The sequence below is a fragment of the Carassius gibelio genome, chromosome B19, assembly GCF_023724105.1.
Source record: "Carassius gibelio isolate Cgi1373 ecotype wild population from Czech Republic chromosome B19, carGib1.2-hapl.c, whole genome shotgun sequence".
Taxonomy (NCBI): Eukaryota; Metazoa; Chordata; class Actinopteri; order Cypriniformes; family Cyprinidae; genus Carassius; species Carassius gibelio.
Window position 1 is genome coordinate 33,063,145 of NC_068414.1, and position 13,334 is coordinate 33,076,478.

Sequence of the window (13,334 nt, forward strand, 5' to 3'; positions counted from 1 at the left end):
CCCTTTAAGAAAGGTAAGGGTCACACTAGTTTAATTGATGATAACTTGCAGTAATATTGCTGAACAAACTAGAATGCATGGAATTCCAAAGCTTCTAGCTAAATTAATGAATGAATGAATCAATCAATACATACATGCAGGGCCGGCCCTGACCAATTTGCTGCCCTAGGCAAGATTTTACCTGGCGCCCCATGCATCACAGCCCATTTCACCCTGTCATTGTGTTCATGATTTAGCATATATATATATATATATATATATATATATACATATATACACACACACACACACACACACACATTACAGCAGAACTGTTTCCAACACTCATAATAAATCAGAATATTAGAATGATTTCTAAAGGATCATGTGATAGACTGGATGTCACATGTGACACTGAAGAATGGAGTAATGATGCTGAAAATTCAGCTTTGCATCACAGAAATAAATGATAATTTAAAGTATAATAAATTGAAAACAAATTATTTTAAATTGTAATAATATATCACAATATTACATTTTTTCTGTATTTTTGATCAAATAAATGCAGGCTTGATGAGCAGAAGATTAAAAATAGTAATGTTTCCAAACTTTTGGCCTGTACTGTATCCCCCCAAAACTGCACAACTGTAGAGTAAAACATTAATAAAAAAGTGATAATAAAAACTGCGTCTTAAAACTGACATGATTGTACAAAATCACAGTCTGGGGACTCAGAACTCAGAACAACTGCTAACATTAAGTTTAAGGTAAAAATAACTGCCATGAAATTATAGTATCTTACTCCTATGCAATAAATTGTTCTTTCGCTACATCTCTTTACCTCTGTCTTTATCCTCTTCTCTTCTTTTTGGCACTGTATCTATCGCAGACTATGCTCATTTATAATGTGTCATGTAAATTCGGTCTTCCGTCACAACCAGGAAACTTTCACCGTGTCTAGAACTGGCGCGAGCTGCCAGGCCCGTTTCTACGAGCTGTGTGTTAACAAAAGCAGTGCTGTCTACATTGGATGCGGCGTCGGGCACGCTACACAACAAATTACCAACAACTGATCGTGCGCGCGCTCTGTTTCTGACGCACTTCAAGCACTCGATGACTGAAGACTGAAGACTGAAGAGCCGGACTTTTTTTTTTTTTTGCTTTATTTGGTAGTATTTCGAATTAATGGTTTTTAAATAGTAGCCTATTATTAAAAAAAATATGTAAAAAAAAAAAAAAAAAAAAAAAATTCACTCGTTCACTCATTCTGGCGCCCCTATGGATGAGTGGCGCCCTTAGCATTTGCCTATACAGCCTATGCCGCGGGCAGGTGTTCTGTCGATTTGTCCTACGCTGTCAGATTTTCCTACCTCCCACCAAAACAGTGGGTAGCACAATTCCACAACGAAAAATGCTACTGTAAAGTTATGGTTTATTAACGTCTACACCTACCACAACCCTAATCATACCCTTACAGTACTGCAAATACAGTAATTATATGTTATATTCGCGGTTGTAGCTAAAAGGGATACAGTTACAGGAAACCAACAATAAATATTATTTTCTACCAATTAGATTGCGTTTTTATTAAAGTCTACACCTACCCCAGCCCTAAACCTACCCTTACAGTAATGCAGATACATTAAATATCGTTGTTTAGCATGAGACAAAGCACAAAGGACGCGATATTGATGTGCGCGTGCGCAGTAAACCCGCGTAGGAAAATCTGACAGGGTAGGATAAAATGTCAGGACACCGGCCCTGCATACATGCATACATCCATATAAATGTAAAAACAAAATAAATTGGTATTTTTACTTTTTATATAATTGTATTTTTAATCATATTTGTTTCATGTATACATTCATTCATTCTTCACACTTATTTATTTTCTTATTTCACTTTTATTTTTATTTATTTATGCGTGCATTTGTGTCCACATTTATTAATTTCTACGTTTATTCATGTATTTATTTGTCCATATGGTAATAAGAGGGGCATGGCTAAGACAAGGAAGAAGCTTTCAGAACTTTGAGTATAGTGCAAGTCATAATGAATGTCTTAGAAGTGGCCAAGATCTTCTATCATGGTTTAAGTATGGTTTAAAATAATTGTCAGGTCCAAAGCACCTTCCTTTCCTTTACTGCGTCTTCTGAGCTCGATGTCTGAAGTAAAAAACACCCCTCATTATATGGATAAAGAAATGTAGAAATACATGTAAACAAAAAATGAAAAAATAAATAAATGTGGATTAAAAAACAATTATACAGAAGGAAAAATCCAGAAATATTTATTTTTGCTTGACTAGCATGCGATAAGCATGTTGCTAGCATTATTAGCATGATTTTAGCATGATTAGCATGTTGTTAGCATGTTTCTAGCATGATTAGCATGCGACTACCATGTTGCTAGCATGATTTTAGCATGATTAACATGTTGCTAGCATGTTTCTTGCATTATTAGCATGTCGCTAGCATGTCTCTAGCATGATTAGCATGTCGCTAGTGTAGCACCCTCTTCCCTCTCAGTAATGATGTACTTGAGCTCTTAAGGCGGGTACTCGGGTTCAAACTTTGCAGTCTCTCGACTTATTATAAGGGAACTCTCTTAACACCCTTCAAGCACAAACACTATTCCCTATGTGTAGCTATAACCCTGACTTTTTAGGTGAATATAAATTAACACAATACGAAATATTCAGGTTAACCTTCAACTCAACCACTCGATGAAATCACTTCAAGTAAAACGATTACAATGTTTATTAAAACCAATATGAATTTAAATGAAAAATAGAAAATATGAAACAAAAGGGCAGAATAAATAAAAAGTAAACTACAATTAACTGCCTCTTTTAAAATGAGCACAATTGGGCAGTTAGAATATTAAATGATACACAATCTCAGATAAATGTACTTTCACAATTGTATGTCAATCTACAGAGGAATATTAAAGTTAGCTGTTGAGTATGACTCTTTTTACCAAATAATAAATCAAATGTCCCTCAATATAGTTCTTACACGGTTTTAAATGCCCATCTATTTACATGTAAAATATAAGAAACTTCCCTTTAACAGAAAAGGAATATTAATAAATCAAACCCCTTGTTGCAAATAAAGCAGCAGTTATAATTTGACAGATAAACACATTAACTCACGTGGGCCCACACACACACACATACACACCCAATCACGCTCACCCCTCGTTGCAGGCCTGTAACCGTTGCTCGCGTGCGTTGTGGCCACAAAACAAAAAGATAATTGGCCGCTTCACTCCGAAGAGCCAAATAAATATTAAACTGAAATACCTTAACCGTAGTGAAGAGTCCTCCCTTGTTAGGAAACTTTAATCCCTCGGTTCTCACTGATATGCACGTCCTGACGAACCTCGCGATCCCTCGTTGCCAGGGGAACCCTGAATCTCTCGGTAATTCAGGGCGCTACCTGGATGTCCAGTCGCTAAACTTCTCCTTATCACCGTTATTCACGTTGATATTAAAAGTTCACTTTAGTAGTCACTATTTCGTTTGTAGTAAGCACTAACTCGTCTGGAACTCACACAAGTGTACTGACAAACAGAAAGTTAACTCAGCATTCAGCCTACAGCCAGCGAACTTTGTGAAAACAAAACAAATACTGCTAAATAAACTATTTCAATACTTTTTGTTGCTAAAAAATAAATAAAAATCAATCCTATCCGGATTAATCGCGATTCTCTCACACATACAACAGCGCGCTTTGACACACACCTGTTCCGTTCGCTTTCTTTCTTCTTCTCTCCTTTTCCCCTCCACTCTCAAGAACCAATCAAACTTCGCATTACGTAGATATCAGGCGGGCTTAATCAATTATTCACCAATGAATAACGGACAAACTAACTTGTTAGTAAAACCCACGTTTTGCACATGTATATTACAACCAAACTATAACACAAACGATGCTCTTAAAGGGGTAGATGCCCATATACACATTTTAAAGAACTATGAATTCAGTACCCACTAAACGTTATTATAAAGAGTCCTAAATACTTTTTATTTAACTTTGAGGGGAATATACCTGGGTTACACTCTCCCCCCTCTTAAAATTCTCATGTCCCCATGAGATTACAGGGAAAGTCAAACTTAACTCTGTATTGTGGCCAGTAAAGCTGAATTAGAGTTTACTTTGTTACACTTAGCACACTGGGCCAGTGGATGACACCAGAAGGTACCACAAACGTTTTTCTTCTCCCCAGAGCTCCCAAGATGTATGACCATACCCTTGTATACAATAGCTAAAGGTCTGTCTGAAGGCTTGCCGAGATTATCATAGCTTAGCTTAATGACCGGTTTTACAGTTCTCCTTGAACGTCTATCCGTAGATGCTATCTCCACTGTTGGTAGGTTGCTGACTTGAACTTTCTCTTTTGGTAACTCCTCCACTTCCATTTCAGGGTTTGAATAGGAATTCTCTCTCATATTCTCTTCCAGACTTTTCTCAGACACCTTGTCTTTTAAAGTTCTACTTCCATCAGCACTGTGCACAACCTTCTCACCAACAAGTTCAGGTAATACTGTGTGCAGTGTCTTGGTCTGCAGTCCACTTCGGTCTGGTACATGGTAGCAAATATCATCCTCACTCTCAGAAGACGTTTCTACTCTGTTAGGTTCATTCATAGTAGCTACTTTTTCTCTTAATTGTTTTTTCTTCACACTTTGTGCCCTAGTTACTGGAGGTCTTATTTCTTCTCCACCACTCAGAGCAGGAATTCTGACACTGTCTCCAATTGGCAACAGATGATCTCTGTGGAGAGTCCTCAATCGTCCAGTTCCTGTCTCAGGTCTTAGCTTATATACAGGTAAGTGTCTTAACCTCTCCACTACTATGTAAGGCACAGAATTCCACCTGTCCTCCAATTTTTGCTTTCCTGTTTGAGCCAGGTTTCGAATGAAAACACGATCTCCTTTTTCCAACATTTGAGGTTTCACTCTCTTGTCATAATGTTGTTTATTCCGTTGATGATTTTTCAAAGAAGCCTCCTCTGCTAATTGGTAAGCTTCTTGAAGTTCATGTCTCATTCTTTCCACATACTGCTGATATGTTACTTCATTATCTCCATTAGGTGAAGTTGCAAAACAAAGATCCACAGGTAGGCGAGCCTCCCGCCCAAACAATAGATAGTACGGCGAGTAACCAGTTGCTTCATTCTTGGTACAATTATAAGCATGTACCAGCTGACTAATATATTGGCTCCATTTTGCTTTCTTTGCAGGATCAAGGGTACCCAACATTGAAAGAAGGGTGCGATTGAATCGCTCAGGTTGAGGGTCACCCTGCGGATGGTAAGGTGAGGTACGAGATTTTCGGATCCCCAACATTCCCAGAAGCTCTTTAATGAGACGGCTCTCAAAGTCTCTGCCTTGATCAGAATGTATTCTTGCGGGCAATCCATAGTGGACAAAAAATTTCTCCCACAGAACTTTGGCCACGGTCACAGCTCTTTGATCCTTTGTAGGGAAGGCTTGAGCATAACGTGTAAAATGATCTGTTATGACCAGTACATTTGCAATCCCTTTTGAATCAGGTTCTATGGAGAGGAAATCCATACATACAAGATCTAAAGGCCCACTGCTAGTGATGCGATTCAGTGGTGATGACCTCTGTGGCAAAGTTTTCCTGACCACACACTTTCCACAAGTCTTCACATACCGATCAATGTCCTGGTGCATTTTAGGCCAGTAGAACCTATCTCTTAGCAGTTCAAAAGTCCGCTCAACCCCCAAGTGACCTGCATCATCATGCAAGGATTTCATTACCTGAAGATGGAACTTCTCAGGTAAAACCATTTGCCATCTTTCTTTTCCATCTTGATCAGTAATTACTCTATATAGAAGATTGTCTCTGATGGTTAATTTTTGGCTTTGTCGTTGTAATAGTGCCACAGCTGGATTTGAGCTTTTGGGCATGGTAAGCACCTTGTTTGAAACCACTTCATTTTTTACTGGAGCAATGATGGGGTCTTGGTCCTGAGCTGACCTTAGATCTTCGTGTGTCCACAACTTCATTTGACCAATTTCAAGCTCGGTAGGACAAGCATACATTGTTGGAATACTTTGTGGAGAGACACAGAGTTGGTCTATCAACCTTGAAGGAGACTCACCACCTAAAGACGAGCTGGTTAGTTGACATACAGCCTTTACTGCTGTTTGTGGTATTTCTGCCCACTCTTCAGACTCCATGCTGAAAGGATATCGGGACAATACGTCCGCATCCACATTTTGCTTTCCTGGCTTGTACTGTAAGCTAAAATCATAAGTGGCTAATGCGGCAAGCCATCGATGTCCCGTGGCATTCAACTTGGCACTGGTCAAGATGTAAGTTAGTGGATTATTATCAGTTCTCACAACAAACTTGACGCCATACAAGTAGTCATGGAACTTATCAACTACTGCCCACTTAAGAGCCAGGAACTCAAGTTGGTGTGTGGGATAACGCTGCTCAGTAGAACTTAACTTTCGGCTTGCATAAGCCACTGGACGCAACCCCTCTGGGTATTCTTGATTCAGGACTGCACCTAAACCATTCGAACTGGCGTCAACATGAAGCACATATGGCTTAGTGGAATCCGCAAAAGCCAAGACTGGGGCATTAGTAAGGCAGTGAACAATCTTCCTGAAGGCCTCTGTACATGCTTGATTCCAGCGTTCACCAAAGGGTTCCGTTTCCTTGAAATATTTCCCTGTTGAAGCATTGTCTCTTTTCCCTTTCACTGGTGGATAACCTTTGGTAAGGTCTGTCAGTGGTCTTACAATTGCGGAATAATCCTTAATAAAGCGCCGGTAAAACCCACAGAATCCTAGGAAGGACCGCAAGGACTTGAGATCAGTAGGCATTTTCCAGCGAGTGACTGCTTCCACCTTCTCTGGGTCTGGGGAAATTCCAGAAGCAGAAACAATATGTCCTACATACTTGACTTTCTCTTGGCAGAATTGGCATTTATCAATGGACACTTTTAGCCCAAACTCCTCAAGACGGTCAAGCACTTTGAAGAGTCTCTCTTCATGTTCTTCCAGAGTACGACCAAACACAATCAAATCATCCAGATAGACAATAACTTGCAGTAAATGCATGTCTCCTACTACCTTTTCCATAAGCCGCTGGAACGTAGCAGGAGCTCCAGTAACTCCCTGTGGCATGCGCTCAAACTGATAAAATCCCAATGGGCATATGAATGCAGTTTTTTCCTTGCTCTCCTCTGCCATCTCGACCTGATAGTAACCACTTCGCAAGTCTAATACTGTAAACCATCTGCTACCAGACAAGCAATCCAACACATCATCTATTCTCGGGGTTGTGTACTGGTCAGGAATAGTTCGACGGTTGAGTGTGCGATAGTCAATGCACATCCTCACACTTCCATTTTTCTTTCTAGCAATCACAATGGGTGATGCGTAAGGACTTCGTGACTCTTTTATTATGCCCGATGCAAGTAGGTCTTTTATGTGACGGCGCACATCGTCAATGTCGGCAGGAGTTATACGACGGGATCTCTCTCTGAATGGTCTAGGGTCATTTAATTGAATGTGATGTTTAACACCTTTTGCCAATCCAACATCCCACTCCTCAAGGGAGAACACATTGATCCTTCCAGACAGCTTTTCCCGTAACCTTTTTTCCCATTCAACAGGAATGACAGACGTGCCAAAATTAAACAAACCTGGGTCGATCTTCTTTGATTTGCTTCTCTCTCTGCAAGTCTCTGTGACAGTATCAGTTGGAAACATGTGAGCAAGAACAGTGCCAGGAGGCACAGTAACCTCTTTAGATGTTTCGTTATGCACAGGCAGCTGAAAGGTGTCCCTGTTAATAGCTGAGAAAGGCAGCACCACGGGGGGAATGAATAGTCCTGCAGGTAATTGATCATCAGCAGTGGCTTCAACTACAAAAATGTCCTTCTTCAATGGTTTTTCATACTCCATCGTACAGTCTGCATATACCTCACCTCTCGGAGGAACAACAAGAGAGCGGGGCCCCACCCATTTGACCTTCGCTTCTGGCTCTTCGGTTAAGCAAAAGTCAGGGTAGTTGGACTGGATTCGTAGTGCATGCAACACATTAGGCGTATTAGTGTCTCCACTCAATGCCGCTAGTCTTCCAAAAAAACTGGAATTCGTCCCAATTATCACAGGGACTTGCTGAAAACCTTGGGGCTCAGGACAAACCAATGCTAGAATGGAGATTGGTTCTTCCACTCCAGTAAAAGGAACAGGAAATGAGACATCAATCACTATGTACCCCTTGTACGGATAGCTTGAGGAGCTCAATCCCCAAATTGAAAGTCCATGAAGAGGCTGTACAGGCACCTCAGATAGGTATTTGGAATACCAGGAGTCAAAAACAATTGTTACCTGAGACCCACTGTCTAGCAGCGCTTTGCACGGATGTCCATTTATCTTCACTGGAACAGTGGATGAAGGACCCACCAGCCCTTTTGGAAGGCAGTTTGCTTCTGAGATATCAACCTGACTTCTTGCAGAATAGCAATCACGATTACCAGCCTTAGAACTGTCTCCTGAGGCATCATTCCTTCCACTCTTCGCCTTTCTTAGCGAACGGACCAGTTTCTGAATAACCAATGAAAGATTCTCAGGAGCTTTACATTTTGTGGCAATGTGCCCATCTTCCCCACACCGGTAACAGAAAAAATCCTCTCTATCAGTGGAAGATCTGGTCCTTGACTGAGCAGAAACAGGTTTTGATTGCTGTTGCTGAGCATGGGTTACTGGCAAACCATAGCCTACCTCCATTATTCCTAACTTCTGCTGCAGCTGTTGTATTTGTTGTTTCAGTGCTTCGACTTCATCTGGTGGTGTCTCTACACTTTTCTTAGTGGGCTTAGATTTTGACTCCAGCATCCTGTGAGCATTTGACATTTTTGGAGATTCATCACTTAATCGGGTTTTCAAGGCCTGGATCTCTGCTCTTAACTCACTTACAACTGCAAAGCTGAGTTTTTGTTCCTGACTCTGTACTGTCTTTACAGTAGTTCTGATTTTCTGTCTGGCTGCTTCACTCTCTTCTGCTTCTCGGATCTCATTTAACAGAGCTAAGAAGGTAGGTGGTTGCATTTTTCTCTCTCGCAGCCTTAACTGTAGAAGCATCAGATCTGACTCTACTGCTCCTCTAATCAATTGCTCTACTCTCACTCTATCTACCATCTGTGGGGACAGTCCACCTCTTTGTACCACTTTAGTTAATGATTTCTCTACTCTGCGGAGGAAATCAGACATAGCTTCACCACGACACTGGCGGAGAAGACGGAAAGCAAAATACAAATCTTCGCCTGATTCAGAGGTTCCGAAAGTACTTTCTAAAGCTTCTAGATATTGTAGAGCATCAGCATCAGGACTAGAAAATCTCACGGCTTTGACAATATCAAGAGCAGGCCCCTTTAAGCTCTCCACAATTCTTCTTCTTTTCTCTTTCTCAGAGCACTCACACTCTGTGATCATCATGCGAGCTTGGTCCATCCAGTTCTCCATATTTTCTTCTCCTGTCGGTGTTGGAACAGAACCAGAAAATGTACGTAACCGTCTATATGCACTACTGTCAGTGGTTTGTCTGCCCGTTTTATCCAACAGATCACCCACAGCCCTGATGATTGACTCAGGAGAACCAGCACTGTGACTGAAAGGAGAAACTAAGGATTGCAAATCCTGCATAGACTTCCCTTCTTTAGCGAGAAACATTGTCAGCTTTTCAGTAAACTTTGCAGGAGAGGGATCACACTCCTGAACTATCACCACCCTCCATGGATCTTCCCCCTCATCAGGCAGCAATACTGGTGGAGCAGTCAATGGGTTCACAGCTTCCCTACACTCACATAATACTTTTAAAGTATTAGAGCTAACACCTGTTTTGGTAGCTCTTACACGTACCCTTCCCCAAGCTTTCACAGTCTGAGCTACATCCTCAATATAGGCCACATCAGCTTCAGCCGAAACCCCTACCAGCAAAATGGCATGCGTTTCATCCACCACAGCCTCTTTGCACCATGAAATAAGTTCTGCTCGGAGCTCAGGGTTTCCACTCGAATCCATCACTGCATGCAAGACTAGAACAGAACTAAATTAAGGGTGTTTATGGTTTAACTATTAACTAGGGTGTTAGAAAAAAAAAGAAAGAAAATCCCCGTACGGGCCACCACTTTATGTAGCACCCTCTTCCCTCTCAGTAATGATGTACTTGAGCTCTTAAGGCGGGTACTCGGGTTCAAACTTTGCAGTCTCTCGACTTATTATAAGGGAACTCTCTTAACACCCTTCAAGCACAAACACTATTCCCTATGTGTAGCTATAACCCTGACTTTTTAGGTGAATATAAATTAACACAATACGAAATATTCAGGTTAACCTTCAACTCAACCACTCGATGAAATCACTTCAAGTAAAACGATTACAATGTTTATTAAAACCAATATGAATTTAAATGAAAAATAGAAAATATGAAACAAAAGGGCAGAATAAATAAAAAGTAAACTACAATTAACTGCCTCTTTTAAAATGAGCACAATTGGGCAGTTAGAATATTAAATGATACACAATCTCAGATAAATGTACTTTCACAATTGTATGTCAATCTACAGAGGAATATTAAAGTTAGCTGTTGAGTATGACTCTTTTTACCAAATAATAAATCAAATGTCCCTCAATATAGTTCTTACACGGTTTTAAATGCCCATCTATTTACATGTAAAATATAAGAAACTTCCCTTTAACAGAAAAGGAATATTAATAAATCAAACCCCTTGTTGCAAATAAAGCAGCAGTTATAATTTGACAGATAAACACATTAACTCACGTGGGCCCACACACACACACATACACACCCAATCACGCTCACCCCTCGTTGCAGGCCTGTAACCGTTGCTCGCGTGCGTTGTGGCCACAAAACAAAAAGATAATTGGCCGCTTCACTCCGAAGAGCCAAATAAATATTAAACTGAAATACCTTAACCGTAGTGAAGAGTCCTCCCTTGTTAGGAAACTTTAATCCCTCGGTTCTCACTGATATGCACGTCCTGACGAACCTCGCGATCCCTCGTTGCCAGGGGAACCCTGAATCTCTCGGTAATTCAGGGCGCTACCTGGATGTCCAGTCGCTAAACTTCTCCTTATCACCGTTATTCACGTTGATATTAAAAGTTCACTTTAGTAGTCACTATTTCGTTTGTAGTAAGCACTAACTCGTCTGGAACTCACACAAGTGTACTGACAAACAGAAAGTTAACTCAGCATTCAGCCTACAGCCAGCGAACTTTGTGAAAACAAAACAAATACTGCTAAATAAACTATTTCAATACTTTTTGTTGCTAAAAAATAAATAAAAATCAATCCTATCCGGATTAATCGCGATTCTCTCACACATACAACAGCGCGCTTTGACACACACCTGTTCCGTTCGCTTTCTTTCTTCTTCTCTCCTTTTCCCCTCCACTCTCAAGAACCAATCAAACTTCGCATTACGTAGATATCAGGCGGGCTTAATCAATTATTCACCAATGAATAACGGACAAACTAACTTGTTAGTAAAACCCACGTTTTGCACATGTATATTACAACCAAACTATAACACAAACGATGCTCTTAAAGGGGTAGATGCCCATATACACATTTTAAAGAACTATGAATTCAGTACCCACTAAACGTTATTATAAAGAGTCCTAAATACTTTTTATTTAACTTTGAGGGGAATATACCTGGGTTACACTAGCATGTTGCTAGCATGATTTTAGCATGATTAGCATGTTGCTAGCAAGTTTCTAGTATGACTAGCATGCGACTAGCATGTTTCTAGCATGATTAACATGTTGCTAGACATGATTAGCATGTTGCTAGCATGATTTAAGCATGATTAGCATGTTGTTAACATGTTTCTAGCATCATTAGCATGCAACTAGCAAGAGGTTAATGGATCTTAAAGTTTACCCTCTTGTTATTAAATGGTATCACTCTTTTTTAAGCAACCGTAGGCAGCAGGTTAGTGTCAATGGAACACTCTCTGAAGTTAGAACTTTGAGTACTGAGTACTGTTCACTCTGTATATGGATGAGTGCAGAAGGTGCTACCCCAATAATTATATTATTAAATTCTCAGATGAGACTGCAATTTTAGGATTATTAAAAAAGGATGGAGACCTGTCCGAATATTTTTCAGAGATTAGAAGATTTGAAAACTGGTGTGATAACAACCACCTAGCTCTAAATGTAGGTAAGACAAAGGAAATGGTGTTTGAACCTAGAGGGGTGATCACAGGCCACAGAGCATTCACAAACAAAATGTAGCACAGGTCTCAACATATAAATATCTTGGTGTCTTTTTTGATGATTAACTAACATGGCATATACATGTGGATAATCTCTTTAGTGAAATACAACAAAGATTGCATTTTTTACGTTGTCTGAAGGTTTATGGGGTTGATCAAAAATGATGGTAATTTTTTACCAGGCAGTAATTGAGAGCTTAATCAGACACTGTATCACAGTATGCTGTGGGAATCTATCTGTGCAATCGAGATCAAAGCTGATACGAATGATACATACTGCTTGGAAAATTATAGGAGTGAATGAATGGACACCACTGCAAACTATGTACGAACATGCCACTGTAAGACACGCTGAGAGGATTGTCTGTGATTTTTCCCATGTTTTGAGTATGAGTTGTTGCCTTCTGCCAGGAGGTTCAGGGTTCCTCGCTGCAGATTAAATAGATTTAAAAACTCTTTTATCCCAGTGTCTGTGAAGTTGTTAAATAGAGAAAGTAATGTATGGAGCTGTAATTTTATGTATTAATATTCTGTGTATTTTGTGAATTGTATTTGTCTAATGTGTGTACTGTATGGTTGCAGCATGGATGATGGCCCAACACAAATTTCCCTACTGGGGACAATAAAAGTTCACCTTACCTTACCTTACCTTACCTTATCACCTGAAAACTATGCAAAAACAAGATGTAAACAGACTCATCAATTATCTCTGGTGGAAAAATAGTATTTACAATTCACACATTCACAACAGAACAAAAGAAAGGATTTCTGTCTCGTGCTAATTATACCAAAAATTATCTTTTGCCAAAACCCATATACTCTTCTGCATTTCATAATTCAATGATTTTGAGTCAGTTTGTTTTGTGCAAAGATAATTCCTATGTAAAGATTATGTTAGATTTTTTTCTATAACCTTTTCTATAACAAAAGTATGGACTTGTACTAACTTGCACAATTGTTTATAAAACAGATTTTCTGAATTCTAAAGGTATTATAAACAGAGGTGGGTAGAGTACCCAAAAACTGTACTCAAGTAAAAGTAAAAGTACTTCTAGA

The 13,334-nt window shown here is 39.8% G+C and overlaps 3 protein-coding genes across 4 annotated transcripts in view; all 3 read left to right on the forward strand.

The window, feature by feature from the left end:
• The window catches only part of LOC127979732 (antigen peptide transporter 2-like), a 412,715-nt gene that overhangs the window by 89,686 nt on the left and 309,695 nt on the right, over positions 1 to 13,334 (forward strand). The gene's annotated exons all lie outside the window — the stretch shown is intronic.
• Positions 1 to 13,334, forward strand: part of LOC127979734 (patr class I histocompatibility antigen, alpha chain E) — a 268,175-nt gene that overhangs the window by 64,388 nt on the left and 190,453 nt on the right. The window lies entirely within an intron of this gene.
• LOC127979735 (HLA class I histocompatibility antigen, A alpha chain) overlaps positions 1 to 13,334 on the forward strand; it is a 340,316-nt gene that overhangs the window by 59,724 nt on the left and 267,258 nt on the right. The window lies entirely within an intron of this gene.